This window comes from Stegostoma tigrinum, chromosome 9 (genome assembly GCF_030684315.1).
Source record: "Stegostoma tigrinum isolate sSteTig4 chromosome 9, sSteTig4.hap1, whole genome shotgun sequence".
In the NCBI taxonomy this organism is placed as follows: Eukaryota; Metazoa; Chordata; class Chondrichthyes; order Orectolobiformes; family Stegostomatidae; genus Stegostoma; species Stegostoma tigrinum.
In genome coordinates this window covers 4532257-4549762 of record NC_081362.1, presented here as the reverse complement: position 1 = coordinate 4549762, position 17506 = coordinate 4532257, and the positions used below count along the sequence as shown (strand labels likewise).

The window sequence follows — 17506 nt, the reverse complement described above, 5'->3', positions numbered from 1 at the left end:
AATTTTTAAACCGTTTTGATAAAAGCATCAAGACAAATAGCTTGAGGATAGTCATTAGCAAGATCTTTCAGAAGGCAATATTTAATTAACAAAAGACAGGGATATGTTCAAATTCCAACTTTCACAAAGAGCTGATCTCCAAGAGTGAGACAGTGATTTCCCTGGACACCAACACTGCATTTGGAGGACTATGGCATCAAGGAGCCCTTTAAGAGAATCGGGGTAGATTTTCTGGTGGTTGGAGTAATACCCAGGGAAAAAGAAGATGGTTGTGGTTGGAGGTCAGGCATCTCAGTCCCAGGACAGCACTGTAGGACAGTCTAAGGATATCGTCCTGGACTCAAAAATCTTCAGTGGTTTCATTAACGATCCTGCTTTCACCACAGCCCTCATATAGGGATGTTTGCTGATGATTGTACAATATTCAGCATCATTCATGGCATCTCAGATCGACAAGCAGAAAGTAAAATTCAGAGGTGCCGCGCTATGCCCATCTCCAGCAAAAGAGAATCTGACCATTACACCATGGTTAGTTAACAACAGGGAACTACCCTCAGTTCTGTTAGGGTTGCTTGATGCAATCAAAAATCCACTGTTGGGTCTTCGCTATGATTTATGTTTCCAGATGTCCCATCCATCAACCAGAGGCCAGCAGCCTCTCACACTGCCAGTAAAGCAGGAGCAGTCAGTGTTGGTGGCATTACACTCCTCACAGTCAAGGACCAATGTAGGACTGCCACAGGCCAAGAGGTGAGGAAAGGCATGATGGGTGCCAGGGGAGTTGGAACCAACAACTGGGGATGGCTTTCAGCCCCCACCTGATGCAGCATTCCTCAATCAAACGCAGGATGCCTGATCGTACTGAACGCACACTTCAGAAAGCTGCTTGAGAGGCCAACAGGCTCTTTTGGGCCATTCCAAAGCGGGTGACTGCCATATAATCCTTGAACAGTTACCTAATTTCTGTTCAGAAATAGTGGGCTTGAATTGGTTTCTTCAAGACCCCACTGATGTCCTGCCTCTGATGTCTGGAATCCAAAAACGCCCCCTCCTCTTTTGCTGCAGCAGGAGACAGATGTGGGGTCTCTCCTAAGACCAGATGGCACAGTCACCATTTAGTCAGCCATGACAGGCTGTATTAAGTCCAGCTGACTGTTTCACCAATAATTGTGTCACACGTTAAAGGTTGACGGTTGAAGGAATTTAATGAAACAGATGGACAAAAAAGAAGCAATTTATGGAGAATAAAATGACAAGTTCTCATTTGACTACGTCATGGATTAAACAATAAAGAAACCCTAAGTAATGGAAAAGCTATTAAGTAATGTTTTGATCGCAATAAAGTCTGTTGGAAAATAAAATATTTAGTCCAAGTGGACTAGCATTAGAGACCATTATCCATTATTTTAATCTGGCAAAAACTAGCTATTAATTGGATCACAGTTAAAATGAAAACCTAAAAAATGACTATAATAACAAATATTGGTTGGAAACTGTTGCGTATGCTTGACTGCGATCTCACAATTGGCTAACCTTTCCAAAAGGAAAGGAATTTTATTCAATAAAACAATTTGTTCTTTAGAGAAGAGATAGAAAATTCATGATAACAAAATGTGAGGCTGGATGAACACAGCAGGCCAAGCAGCATCTCAGGAGCACAAAAGCTGACGTTTCGGGCCTAGACCCTTCATCAGAGAGGGGGATGGGGAGAGGGAACTTGAATAAATAGGGAGAGGGGGGGAGGCGGACTGAAGATGGAGAGTAAAGAAGATAGGTGGAGAGAGTATAGGTGGGGAGGTAGGGAGGGGATAGGTCAGTCCAGGGAAGACGGACAGGTCAAGGAGGTGGGATGAGGTTAGTAGGTAGCTGGGGGTGCGGCTTGGGGTGGGAGGATGGGATGGGTGCGAGGAAGAACCAGTTAGGGAGGCAGAGACAGGTTGGACTGGTTTTGGGATGCAGTGGGGGGGGGGGGGGGGAGAGCTGGGCTGGTTGTGTGGTGCAGTGGGGGAGGGGACGAACTAGGCTGGTTTAGGGATGCAGTAGGGGAAGGGGAGATTTTGAAACTGGTGAAGTCCACATTGATACCATATGGCTGCAGGGTTCCCAGGCGGAATATGAGTTGCTGTTCCTGCAACCTTCGGGTGGCATCATTGTGGCAGTGCAGGAGGCCCATGATGGACATGTCATCTAGAGAATGGGAGGGGGAGTGGAAATGGTTTGCGACTGGGAGGTGCAGTTGTTTGTTGCGAACTGAGCGGAGGTGTTCTGCAAAGCGGTCCCCAAGCCTCCGCTTGGTTTCCCCAATGTAGAGGACATGTCCATCATGGGCCTCCTGCACTGCCACAATGATGCCACCCGAAGGTTGCAGGAACAGCAACTCATATTCCGCCTGGGAACCCTGATACCATATGGTATCAATGTGGACTTCACCAGTTTCAAAATCTCCCCTTCCCCTACTGCATCCCTAAACCAGCCCAGTTCGTCCCCTCCCCCCACTGCACCACACAACCAGCCCAGCTCTTCCCCCCCCACCCACTGCATCCCAAAACCAGTCCAACCTGTCTCTGCCTCCCTAACTGGTTCTTCCTCTCACCCATCCCTTCCTCCCACCCCAAGCCGCACCCCCAGCTACCTACTAACCTCATCCCACCTCCTTGACCTGTCCGTCTTCCCTGGACTGACCTATCCCCTCCCTACCTCCCCACCTATACTCTCTCCACCTATCTTCTTTACTCTCCATCTTCGGTCCGCCTCCCCCTCTCTCCCTATTTATTCCAGTTCCCTCTCCCCATCCCCCTCTCTGATGAAGGGTCTAGGCCCGAAACGTCAGCTTTTGTGCTCCTGAGATGCTGCTTGGCCTGCTGTGTTCATCCAGCCTCACATTTTGTTATCTTGGAATTCTCCAGCATCTGCAGTTCCCATTATCTCAGAAAATTCATGAGGCAATTTGGTTTTCTGCAAATGCACATGTGTGAAGTGTTTAAAGCATAAGAGTACCATAGTTTGTTTAAAAGAATTGAATGAATTGCATACAATCTCTCTGTCAACATTTATTACAGAACACCAAGAAGCATAATCTGTGTGTTTATGTTGCCTTCCTCACACTAAGTACCTGGTTATAATATTTCCATTTGGATGGGATAGTGGCAATGTCACTGGACTAGTAATCTAAGGGGCTTAGGTAAATGCCCTGGACACATGTTTAAATACCACCATGACAGATGACGGAATTAAATTTGATTACGAAATCTGGAGCTCAAAGAAAAAGTCATAAATAGCAACCATAAAACAACCACAGATTGTTGTAAGAACACATTTGGTCCATGAATCTCCTTTGGTGAAGGTAAAAGGTGCTGTCTTTACTTAGTCTGGCCTACATTTGTCTCCAGACCCATAACAAAGGGGTCAACTCTTAAAATGTCTTCTGAAATGACATTAGCAAGCAACTCAATTCAAGGGCAGTCAAGGACAGGAAGAAAGTACCGGTTTTTGCCAACAATGCCATGTTGCATAAAAGAATACAGAGAAAAAAAAAGCAAATCCTAGGGTTGTGATTTTCTCACTACGTTGCTGACCATTTTTTACCAACTTTGTAAAGGTGAGTAACAATGACATTCATGAGATGGAAGGACTGACTTGGACGAAGTCTGTAAATGGAAAAAATTGCTTACACTCTCTAAACAATTTCTGCATTCAAAATAAAATAGCAATTCAATTATTTCAACAGTTAAAGGAAACATTAATTCTAGTGAGTAGACATTCTTCTTTGAAAGGAGTGAATTAGTTTAATTCAATTTGTGATCAATATTACAAGTTAATTAAACGTAAATATTAAACAAAATGGTTTATGATTATAGTGTTGTTAGGATGTGAAATAAAGCATAAATACTCATTGGCAAAATCTATGCAAGTAAGAACGTTGGCTCTGGCCCTGGGCTCTTATGAAGAGTCACTGGACCCAAATCCTCAACTCTGCTTTCCCTCCACAGATACTGCCAGACCTGCTGAATTTGTCCAGCAATTTCAGTTTCTGTTTCTGACTTCCAGAACTGCAGTTCTTTGTTTTGTTTTTGGTCTGGCCTTATATCATGATCATAATAAAAACAAGCACTAAGAAGGAGAATAAAGCTGAATTTTGAATGAAGGAAGAATGACTGCCTTGTTAAGGGAAATCCTTGCAATCATGGAGATAGCAAGAACTGCTTGTTGTAGTCAGAGTCACTGATGCTGGGTCTCACTAATGTACAGGATAGCACATCAGGAACAATGGATACAGTAGATCAGGTTGGAGGATGTACAGACGATTACCTGGCAGATGTGGAAAGATTGTCTGGGGCCTTGAACTGAGGCGAGGGGGAGGTGTAGGGGCATGTGTAACAACTCCTGCTGTTGCAGGCAAAGGTGCTGGATTTGATAGGGTTAGTGGGGAATGTGGAGCAAGCGAGGGAGTCATGGAGTGGACAGTCCCTACGAAAGCAGATAAGGATGGGGAGGCAAACATCTCTTTGGTGGTGGGGGTAAGTGCATGTGGCAGAGAATGATGTACTGGGTGCAGAGATTGGTGGAGTGGTATGTGAGGACCAGGGTGACTCTGTCCTTTTTCTTTGGGGAGGAGCAGGCAGGAAGGGGATTGAGGGCAGAAGTATGGGGAATGCAACTGTACAGTTCAGGGGATTATGAATCGGGGTGGGGGGGAGGTGGTGTTATGTTCCTTGAAGTAAGAGGACATCTGGGAAGTCCAGGAGTGGAATGCTCCTCCTGGGCCTCCTCCAGTGTCACAATGATGCCACACACAAACTGGCGGAACAGCTCCTCATATTCCACCTTGGGAGCATACAGCTTGATGGCCTTAACATGGAATTCATCAGTTTCAAAACTTCCTCACCTCTGGCCTCATCCCGAGTCCAACCCTCCCTCTCATCCCCGCCTCCTTAATCTGACACAACCTGTCCATCATCTTTCCCACTTAGCCACCCCACTTTTCTCACTGACCAATTTCCACTACCCCTACGCATCCACCTATCACCATCCCACCTGCCTTCCACCAGCCCCACCCCACCCATTTATTTCTGGGCTTCCTACCTCCTCCCTTGAAGAAGGGTATAAACCTGAAACATCGACTTTCCTGCTCCTCTGCTGCTGCTTGACCTACTGTGCTCCTCCAACTCCACACTATATTGACTCCTTGTAATCATTCACATAATTGCTAAACTAGCACTGGCTACTGGCTTTATGACCATTCTAAAATAAAACAAACGGCAGTATAAATGGAAAACTTCACAAAATGTATTATGGGATACAGTACAGCATCCAAACATTTGACTTTATGTCCATCCTTACTAATCTCCATTAGGTCCTTGCCACTCGAACAATCAAAACTCTCAAACTTATTTACATTTTCTTCTACAAGCTGCTCCACACCGATTTTAGAAATTCCTCATCCACAGGTTCTAATACATGCACTCCAACCCAACAGTGACAACATTAACTTCTTCCTGACGTGCTAGTAACATCCTCTCACCAAATCCATGCAGTGCGAATTCCCTCTCTGATATGTTCTGTGGTTTTCTACGTTAGCTCATGTAACACACATCACCAAAATAAAGATTTGTTGAGTCATATTTCTTAGAGTTTATTTGCAACACTAGCTATTTACAATTGCGAGCAAAATGCAGACTTACAAGCGTAGTCTAAGTTCTGTGCTTACTCATGTTACTATACATTATAGAGAGAAAGTGAGCTCACGAGAGACAGATACTAAAGGAAAAGTGTGTGAGAAACTCACGTGTCACAATGTCAGGTAACTGTTTCAAAGGTATATGTCTCTCGTCTAGTTGTGATGCAATATCTTTGCACCTTCAAAAGGTCTCTTGAAAATATACATCTTTTCCATGCCTTTCATCATTTCAACTCCTCATTTACCACTCCTGTGCCTGTTTTTCTTCCTATTTTTCTTTATTCTCTTCCTTTGGGCCATTCAGAACATTTATTCACTTTAATATACTTTCCAACCACAACTATTATCAGGAGAGTTACATTGTCTCATGTATTTTCTGAGCAAAACTGTAAGCAACCTCCTCGTCTTGATCATGTTTTAAGTTGCTGTAAAGTCACTGTTGTGATTTTGGCATTTGATTCACTGTGGTTCAACATTCAATTCCAATATATTATGCACGTAGCACAGTTTGGTTCTAAAGTTATAGAATTTTACTTAAAAAGTCCTGAATACAGTTACAAGGCCAGAAATGATGACTTAGCCTAAATATAGAATCCAACTGCAAGGTCTGTTTTGGATTTTTCACGAGTATATTTCTTCTATATTTCACACAATTTCTTTATTTCTCAACATATATTTTAACTAGATCAGCACTGCAGGCATGATTATCAATTTGTTGTTGAAGTAAAGAAAAAAAACAAAATCTACTCCAAAACTTTAGAAAACATAAAAATACATAAAGTTCTGAAAAGTCAGTATCTCAAACTTCAGCTGCTGATCATCCCTTTCAGCTGTCATTCTTTATGTATTCAAAACCACTAGAAATTCCCTGCAAATGAAAAGTTGTACTAAAGGATTTATGATCAAAATATTTATACGGTGCATCTTACATATACTTCTTTCTAAAAAAAAAACAAAAAAGCCCTCCCTTAAAGGTAACCTATCCAGGAAAATTTTAGAAATTCTTAACTGGGCTAATTTGCTGGCACAGTATGTTTCTTGTGAATCATGTGTGTGTTTATCCTCCATGCAGGGATATGTGCCCTAGCAGCAAGCTGCTTCAGTTAAATACAATTTCAGATATTTTCATCTATAAAAAGGGCAGATGTAAACAAACAATTGGTTGTGCTTATTATAAACTGCTATACTACACTATGAAGGGTCTCTGATGAAGGGTCTAGGCCCGAAACGTCAGCTTTTGTGCTCCTGAGATGCTGCTTGGCCTGCTGTGTTCATCCAGCCTCACATTTTATTATCTTGGAATCTCCAGCATCTGCAGTTCCCATTATCTCTGATACTACACTATTGAGCTATTTTTCGGCTGGATCATTAATTTTGCTGATGCAATTTGAAAATAAATTCCAAGTCAACATTGTGACATTATATAAACAAAACAAAAATTGACTTCATTCATCATTGAAGGTCAAGACCAGAAATAATTACTTACTGGTCTTCTTTCCTTCTATCTAATACAAAGTTACAGAAAATAGTTTCCATGGTCCACATTATATCCCTCAAGATCCTTACTGCACAGATCAGGTTGCAAACTTCAACCTCAAGGACTGTACAATTCAGTTTTGCACTAGAAGGTGCACTTAACTAGAAAGCCATTGAAAGACAGTTAAAGTATTTCAATACACCAAGAATTTCAAAGCTATACCATTTAAAAAAATGTTAAATGTGCTTATTAGCCCAAGAATGATGCCAAACACAATTTCAAACAGAATATTATTTTTAAAAATCCACAAATGCAGAGTGGGAACCTTCTTCCTCCTGACTGCAAGAGCTGTGTGAATGCAAACTGAGCATGCTTAACCCAATTGCTCATAGCTAAAGATTCACAGTATTAAGTCTGTATCCTGATCAGCAGCAAACTAATAAACGCACTTAACATAAAGATGCTGGGTGCATGAAACAATCAGCTCACTGTGGTGCAGTGGGACACTCACTAAAGTTGGGGTTAAAATACTCAGAATGCTTATAAGGCCGTCTTTGTGCTAGGTGGAACAACAATGCACACGTGTGCAACATCTGTGTACCACTTTTAGACACACGTCCTGCTGCAACATGCCATGAATTCTGCATAAATGTGAAGGAGGTCACTAGGACAAAAGAACTGCAAGTACGTCTGGGAGGAGCCCTTGGCAATTGTCTTCAAAGTGCTGAGTACATTTGGAATTTTGAACAAAACATTTTTGCTATGTTTTAATGTAACCTATGTCAGTCAATATCGTTTACCCACATTATGGATTTCCTGTCAAGGGTGTTCCTTTTCTTCATTGGGAAAATGTTGGACTCTACTATAAAGCACATAATAGCAGAGTATTTAGAAATACATAACTAACAAATCTCAGCTTGTTTGATGAAAGGGAATTCATATCTGACAAATATATTAGCATTCTTTGAGGTGCCAAAGCAGGAATATAGGGAACAAGAAGGTGTAATATATTTGCATCTTTAAATAAGATAGGAGCCCAGAGATATAGGATTAGCTAACTCAGGACTGTTGGGATAAAGGGTTGCATTTTCAGGTTGGGAATGTTAATTATTGGAATGCCACTGGGTTCAGTGCTAGCTCCCTAACTGTTTTCAATAGATATTAATAACATGTGTAGTAATAATGGATGAAGGAAGTGAATGTACTATGGCCAAGTTTTGAGATGACAGATAAACAGTAGGTAAGGCAGCAAGTATTGAGATTGACAAAAAAAAAAGTCTGCAGAGGGAATTGACGGATTAAGCATGGGCAAAAATTTGGATAGATGGAATTTAATATGGAAAAATGCTTAGGAAGAGAGAAGCTGAATATTATTTAAATGGAAAAAAAAACATCAGAAAGCTGGCACACTGAAATTTGGGGTCCTCATGCATAAATCATAAAAAGCTAATATCCATGTTCAGCCAGTAACAGGGAAGACCAATGGGCTGTTGGAAATGGACTATCAAAATAGGGAATTCTTACTAAAACCATACAAGGCACTAGTTTGATCATAGATAATAAAATGTGAGGCTGGATGAACACAGCAGGCCAAGCAGCATCTCAGGAGCACAAAAGCTGACGTTTCGGGCCTAGACCCTTCATCAGAGAGGGGGATGGGAAGAGGGAACTTGAATAAATAGGGAGAGAGGGAGAGGCGGACCGAAGATGGAGAGTAAAGAAGATAGGTGGAGAGAGTATAGGTGGGGAGGTAGGGAGGGGATAGGTCAGTCCAGGGAAGACGGACAGGTCAAGGAGGTGGGATGAGGTTAGTAGGTAGCTGGGGGTGCGGCTTGGTGTGGGAGGAAGGGATGGGTGAGAGGAAGAACCGGTTAGGGAGGCAGAGACAGGTTGGACTGGTTTTGGGATGCAGTGGGTGGGGGGGAAGAGCTGGGCTGGTTGTGTGGTGCAGTGGGGGGAGGGGACGAACTAGGCTGGTTTAGGGATGCAGTAGGGGAAGGGGAGATTTTGAAACTGGTGAAGTCCACATTGATACCATATGGCTGCAGGGTTCCCAGGCGGAATATGAGTTGCTGTTCCTGCAACCTTCGGGTGGCATCATTGTGGCAGTGCAGGAGGCCCATGATGGACATGTCATCTAGAGAATGGGAGGGGGAGTGGAAATGGTTTGCGACTGGGAGGTGCAGTTGTTTGTTGCGAACTGAGCGGAGGTGTTCTGCAAAGCGGTCTCCAAGCCTCCGCTTGGTTTCCCCAATGTAGAGGAAGCCGCACCGGGTACAATGGATGCAGTATACCACATTGGCAGATGTGCAGGTGAACCTCTGCTTAATGTGGAATGTCATCTTGGGGCCTGCGATAGGGGTGAGGGACGAGGTGTGGGGGCAAGTGTAGCATTTCCTGCGGTTGCAGGGGAAGGTGCCGGGTGTGGTGGGGTCGGAGGGCAGTGTGGAGCGAACAAGGGAGTCACGGAGAGAGTGGTCTCTCCGGAAAGCAGACAGGGGAGGGGATGGAAAAATGTCTTGGGTGGTGGGGTCGGATTGTAAATGGCGGAAGTGTCGGAGGATGATGCGTTGTATCCGGAGGTTGGTAGGGTGGTGTGTGAGAACGAGGGGGATCCTCTTAGGGCGGTTGTGGCGGGGGCAGGGTGTGAGGGATGTGTTGCGGGAAATACGGGAGACGCGGTCAAGGGCGTTCTCGATCACTGTGGGGGGAAAGTTGCGGTCCTTAAAGTTTGATCATAGCTGGAATACCGTGAACAGTTTTGTCGAAGGAATAACAGATAACAAACAAAAAGAAATTGCTGGCGAAACTCGGCAGGTCTGGCATCAGGTTCTGAAGAAGGGGCAACAAACTCAAAACGTTAAATCCACTTTCTCCCCACAGGTACCGCCAGTCCGGCTGAAATCCTCCAGCAATTTCTGTTTCTGCTTTTGATTTAGATCTCCAGCGTTTGCAGTTCTTTGTTTTACTTTCATGACAGATTAGTCCTGTGGCAAGTATACAGTATGGTCAGCACTATATAAGAGGTTAAATCACTTTACTACTGTTGCAACAGGTATGTATAATAAATTCAAAATTAAAATACAAATATAAATTAGTGTAATTAGTGCACAATTCAATTCCTACTGTTATGGAGCCAGAGTACTCTTTTAAAAAGGCCTCGCAAAACAACTTGGAGGAAAAAGAAGACAATTTCCAGCATTTTCAGAACTGATGGTCAAACAACACTGCCAGCAATACTTGAATTTATACAAGTATGTCTAGTGAAAGGTTCCAAAATTGTCATTTTAATTGCTTTAAAGATTAACAATCTTCCAGCTTTATCAAAACAAAAGCAAACTCCATGTTGCATTTCAGTATCTGAAACAGTACTCATAAATGTCAAGCCACGTACCATCATAATGATGTGTGACTGAAGACAAGAGTTCATTTAAGAATTGGTGCCAACACTAAGCCACATTGAAACAATAAATTGAGAAGGATTCAATTTTTGTAGAGTATCATGAAAAAAAAAATAAAGCTTCCTCCCTTTTAAAGCATTTAATGAAACAGAACAGGCTGTTTTACAAAAGACAGAAGTAAAGAAGAATGTTGGCTCTTTGGGGGCTGTTGGTCTAAGTTAAATATACTCCTGATCCTCCTGTTAAAAGTCCTCTAACACTGGAGTGATGATAATAATATTGAGTTTCACTATGATGCTCTGCATGATGGATCATCCTGGCGATATTGGGTGTTTCAGCATATATCACAACTGGTCACAGAGGTGACGACAGAGAAAAGTGGGTAATACCATGCCACCTACGCCACAATACCTACCAAAGAGGAGAGGGCAAGTGAGAGAACTTTTTTTCTGAGGTCAGTTGTTGGTTCCTTTGCGATATTTACTCTGTTCCAGTGAGGTCTAAGGAGTTAGACAACTGATAACAAACTAATTTCAAAGATTCATTTACTCAATATCCCATACATGGGATTTGAAACATTTGGATGATACGATGCCATCTTGATTTCTTGCCGTGAGTATTACCAATGTGTTCTCACTATGCAATGTGTGTTGGACATCAAGAAGTATGATAAACTAGTAATAAAAGCAAAATACTGCACATGCTGGAAATCTGAAACAAAAAGAAAGTGCTAGAGAAACTCAGCAGGTCATAAAGTCAGAGTCCATACAGCATGGAAACAGTCTGGTAGCATCTATGGAAACAGAAAGAACTAATGCTTTGAATGTAATATGACTCTTCCTCAAATAAACCAGTGTTCATTATCTGCCATAACTTTTATTTCCATCTCCACATTCTTTCATTTACTTGCAAACAGCAAGTAAAAAACTTCAGTACTTTTAAAACTGAAGGAGGAAGTATCATGACAACACAGTATTTTGTTAAAACTGCTCTTCCCTTCCCGATATTTGTCACGGTTCCAGCTTTTGCTTCACCTTTGCCTATTCTGAAACTCTTTAGACTCTTCCTACATAAAATTCACGCTTACATTATACAAGCAAAGGCTTACAAACAGCATCTTTAATGGCACAAATGCTGCAAAATGATATAAGCACATCTGCTATAATGGAACAGCATCCTGAATCACTAGGCTTGCCCAGCACATATAATGCTGGACAGTTGTCAAGGTAATATAGTGGTGCAGTGGAAATATCACTGGATAATTAATCCAGAGGCCCAGATTATTTGATCTGGGGACCATGACAGCCAATAGAATTTGAATTCAATAAATAAACCTGGAAAATTAAGCTAAACTCAACAATGATGATCTTGAAAACCATTTTCAACTGTGAAAGCCCATATGTTCACTAATATACTTTAGGGAAATAACCCTTATTTGCTTTGGCCTACATGGGATTCCAAACCCACAGCAATGTATTTGAATGGCCTCTCAAACCACTTGGATTGAGGGCAATTAGGAATGGGCCATAAACGCTGACTTTGTCAGAAATACACACAGCCTATTAAAGAAATAAAAATGCTGCTTCCTTATCATCTTCATTTTTATTTGCTAATATTAAAACTTTTGAAGTGACTCCATTGAAACTCGTTCCTAGTTTGATTTCTCCAGCTCTCTCAATCCCATCATTGCCTCTATTATCAGACTCCTTATCCGACATGCAATCCTGGATGAACTGCAATTCCCTGAACTCAAAACCAGAGTACATAGAAGTCACTGGGAGAAACACTTATTGGTGTATGCACACCAAAACCAATTCTTCTAGAGCACTGGAAGCAGTGGTTTGTAATTATAGTTCACCCTTGCAATATTTTACCTTGCCACAATCTCCAAATAGTCACTTTTGCTTTTATTTCCTCTTCAGCTATTCTTGGGTAAATCTTATTGAAACATTCAAGAGCCTGACAGGACTTAACAGGGTGAGCACTGAAATGATGTTCGCCATATTGGGGAGTCTAGAGCTAGGAGGTGCATTTTAAAAATATTTAGTATCCCATTTAAAGTGGAGATAAGCAGAAATGCTTTTACTGAGAGGGCCTCAATGCTGTGGAACACATACCACCAGACAGCAATGAAGGAGGGTCATTGAACACTTTTAAGACAAAAATACTTGGATAACTGATGAACAAGAGTGAAAGGTTTTGTCTGTGGATGGAAATGTGGAGTACAGGCAATAATCAGTTCTTGAATGATAGAACAGACTTGAGGGACTGAATGACCTACTCCTGCTCCTAATTCATAACCAGAATACTTTATATACTCTTTGAGCAGGAGCTTAACTTCTAAGTGAATCCTCCATCATAAAGACTACTCGGATCTAATTCTAATATTACCCATTTCAGACTGTGCCTCAGTAAACCTCCTGCAGAAACCCTCAATGCTTAGTCACAAGACTTAACCATTCAAATGTTCCTTAGTTCTTAGAGAACAATAACTCAGCTTTCCACATCTTTTATAACCTTCTCCAGTAGTCTGTAACTGTCTAAGTACTCTGCGCACCTCCAATTACGGCCTTTTGTGCATTACCAATTCCCTCGATCCCACTAATGGCAGCTAAGCCTTCAGCTGTTAGGCTCTAAATCTGGAATTTCTATAAAAACATCTTCACCTCCCCACTGAAGACCTTCTCACATACACCTTTTTGTTTGGCTCAAAGCCAATTAACATGCATAATAAAAATGTAAGTTGAAATAATAAACGCAATCTACAAGATTCTTTACCCTGTCTGTGATTAACTCTATTAATGTTTTGACTTGAAACGCCTTAAATATTTTCAAAAGATCAGAAAGCATTGGTGGTAATTTTCCTCACAGCTTTCCCAACGTGCCAGCAATGTGCTGGAAGACTCAGTCTAAACATACGCAGCATGAGTGTGACATTGGCACGGTACGTCCTCATGAAATCAGAGGCTTCTTAGTTAAAGTACACAAATAAAACAGGAATTTCAGCAAGGATTTTCAAGATTCTTTTTCCAAGTCTTTTTTTAAAAAGGTATGTATTCTATTTTGGATCTTTATTTTCTGGCGATGAGGGGATTCAGAGATGATCTTATTGAAACATATAAAATTCTTGATGGTTTAACATATGCAATGAAGATGCTTCCTTGGTCAGAGCGCCCAGGGTCACCAATTCAGGGTAAGGAGATGGTCATTTCAGACAATCATGAAAAAAGTTTCTTTGCTTAAAAAGTTATGAATCTTTGGAATTATCTATCTCACAAAATTGTAGGTGCTCAATTAATCAGTACATTTAAGGTTGATTATGAGAATCAGGCAGCAACACCATTCACTTCTCTACAGCAGCTTGCTCAAATGGCCTTTATATTCACCCTAGTCAATGATGTTAGCATGAGGCAACAGATTCTGTACTACCCAAAGTCCGTGCACAGATACTTTGAACACCCTGGAACAGAAACATTGGAAAAAGTAGCAATCAGAATTTGCATCTCCACGTCTGATTGGTCTGAGCTAGAGCAGTCAATCTGCTCAGCATCAATCTTTGCAATGCATGTGGCATAATGACATGCTGAACCTGTAAATCTGAATTTGTACTCCTTAAGACAAAAAAATCCTCATGTGATAACCAACCTTAGGATTTGTAAAATTTAAACATGTCAGGAAAGAAAGTGTAACTTAAAATTATTAAAATGATTATATATCCAACCTGCTTCACCAGATGGATGAAGGAAAAAGACCTGAACTCATGATTTAGAGACACATTTCCGGTCTCTATATTTTGTTTGAAAATCATAATTTGAATGTAATATTAAAATTGTCATTCTAGACAGCCAAAGAAGGAATTGTATTGAGGTTTCCACAGACAGATCACATACCTACATGGTCTTTTTTCTGTTCTGATTAAGGAAGACCGACGGAAGGATTTAAATTGCTTTGCACATGAGACAGAGTTTGAAGTGATAACAGTAGCTACAAGTAAATACCACAGGGAATGTGAAATTATATCGTTCAAATTTCACATCTACTTTCTGGATTGATGTACAATGAGGATTGATGCACAATTGATGTACCCTATCGCAGAAGCTCATACCCCAGTTGTAAGTAGAGAGTTCTAGCTGAAGAAATATAAAGTTATGATAAATTACAAACGTAGCAGTAACAGATATTAGTTGCTTAATGCTTTATTTTTGTTGGCTCTGCTTAATGCAGTTAATGAAAGAAGCTGTAGAAAACTCAACAAACTATTTAATCTTACATTGTGAAAATTCTTCATAATCACCAGAAATTAAAGAAACTTGCATCAGCAACCTTTCTGACTGAATGTCACGTGCTTGTTGTAGCTTTCTACTGGGTTGCTTACGCAGTGCTTGAAATGGTTAAAAAAATGAAACCAAATTACTTGAAAATAAAGTAAAATTGACCTAAAGCAGCAACTTGGAATTACTTCAACAAGCCATTGTTAAAATAAAAGTAATTAATACAATTCTAATCAGAGTAATAATCTTAATTTCTTCACAATTGCTTAATCAAAACCAGTTTTCACAATAGTTTTATCATCTTATGATTCTGAATTGTCAAGTGGAATTACCGACAGAACTGGCAATGATAACAAGGATTCTCAATTCAACATTTTGTGTCTCTGTATAGAGATATATCAGGGAAATGGCCATCTCCTCAAGTATTCAGTGCACACCCACGAAATTGGAGTTTAGAAGAATAAAAAGCGGTCCGATATTTCAGGCTAGAGGAAGGTTTGTAGTGGAGATCTCCCAGTAGTTATTACTGACACCCTTGCCTTTTCTGACATATATTAATGATGTAGATCTTTGTGGACAGGGACATTTGTGAAGTTTGTAGATGACACAAAACTTGGAAAAATTGTACACAGTGGGGAAGACAGTGTAGAACATCAACATGGTGGTGGGGTGGGCAGACAGGTGGCAGAAGTAGTTCAATGTGGAGAAGTGAGAGGAGATACACTTTGTTACAAAGATCTTGGTGAAACAGTACAAAGGGTACAATTCTAAAGGACATCCAGGAGTAGACAGACCTGGATGTATATGCACAAAAGTTAAGAAAGATGGTAGGTCAGGTAAAGAAAGCAGTAAAAGAATATATCATCGTGTGGAGCTGGATGAACACAGCAGGCCAAGCAGCATCTCAGGAGCACAAAAGCTGACGTTTCGGGCCGAGACCCTTCATCAGAGAGGGGGATGGGGGGAGGGAACTGGAATAAATAGGGAGAGAGGGGGAGGCGGACCGAAGATGGAGAGAAAACAAAAATAGGTAGAGAGGAGAGTATAGGTGAGGAGGTAGGGAGGGGATAGGTCAGTCCAGGGAAAGCGGACTGGTCAAGGAGGTGGGATGAGGTTAGTAGGTAGGAAATGGAGGTGCGGCTTGGGGTGGGAGGAAGGGATAGGTGAGAGGAAGAACAGGTTAGGGAGGCAGAGACAGGCTGGGCTGGTTTTGGGATGCAGTGGAGGGAGGGGAAAAAATGGGCTGGTTTTGTGATGCAGTGGCAGGGGGGGGAGATTTTGAAGCTTGTGAAGTCCACATTGGTACCAAATCGGGCTGCAGGGTTCCCAAGTGGAATATGAGTTGCTGTTCTTGCAACCTTCGGGTGGCATCATTGTGGCACTGCAGGAGGCCCATGATGGACATGTCATCTGAGGAATGGGAGGGGGGAGTTGAAATGGTTCACGACTGGGAGGTGCAGTTGTTTATTGCGAACCGTGCGGAGGTGTTCTGCAAAGTGGTCCCCAAACCTCCACTTGGTTTCCCCAATGTAGAGGATGCGACACCAGGTACAATGGATACAATATACCACTTTGGCAGATGTGCAGGTGAACATCTGCTTGATATGGAGGGTCATCTTGGGGCCTGGGATAGGGGTGAGGGAGGTGGTGTGGGGGCAAGTGTAGCACTTCCTGCAGTTGCAGGGGAAGGTGCCGGGTGTGGTGGGGTTAGAGGGGATTGTGGAGCAGACAAGGGAGTCGCAGAGAGAGTGGTCCCTCCGGAAGGCAGACAAGGGTGGGGATGGAAAAATGGTGGTGGGGTCGGATTGTAGATGGCGGAAGTGTTGGAGGATGATGCGTGGTATCGGGAGGTTGGTGGGGTGGTATGTGAGAACGAGGGGGTTCATCTGGGAGCGGTTGTGGCGGGGGCGGGGTATGAGGGATGTGTAGCAGGAAATGCAGGAGACGCGGTCAAGGGCGTTCTCGACCACCGCGGGGGGAAATTTGTGGTCCTTGAAGAACGTGGACATCTGCGATGTGCGGGAGTGGAATGCCTCATCCTGGGAGCGGATGCGGCAGAAGCAGAGGATTTGGGAATAGGGGATGGAATTTTTGCAGGAGGGTGGGTGGGAGGAGGTGTATTCTAGGTAGCTGTGGAAGTCAGTGGGCTTGAAATGGACATCAGTTTCCAGCTGGTTACCTGAGATGGAGACTGAGAGGTCCAGGTGAGGGATGTGTTGGAGATGGCCCAGGTGAACTTGAGGTTGGGGTGGAAGGTGTTGGTGACGAGGATGAACTGTTTGAGCTCCTCTGGGGAGCAAGAGGTGGTGCCCATACAGTCATCAATATAATGGAGGAAGAGGTGGAGTTTGGGGCCTGTGTAGGTGCGGAAGAGGGACTGTTCCACGTAACCTACAAAGAGGCAGGCATAGCTTGGACCCATGCAGGTACCCATGGCCACCCTCTTTGACTGTAGGAAGTGGGAGGAGTCGAAAGAGGTGTTGAGGGTGAGGACGAGTTCGGCTAGGCAGATGAGGGTGTTGGTGGAGGGGGAATGGTTGGGCCTGCGGAAGAGGAAGAAGCGGAGGGCCTGGAGGCCACCTGCATGAGGAATACAGGTGTACAGGGACTGGACGTCCATGGTGAAAATGAGGTGTTGGGGGCCAGGGAATTGGAAGTCCTGGAGGAGGTGGAGGGCGTG

General features: G+C 42.7%; 1 protein-coding gene across 2 annotated transcripts in view; it reads right to left on the bottom strand.

Moving 5' to 3' along the window:
* The window catches only part of aplf (aprataxin and PNKP like factor), a 59398-nt gene that overhangs the window by 18106 nt on the left and 23786 nt on the right, over positions 1-17506 (bottom strand). The window lies entirely within an intron of this gene.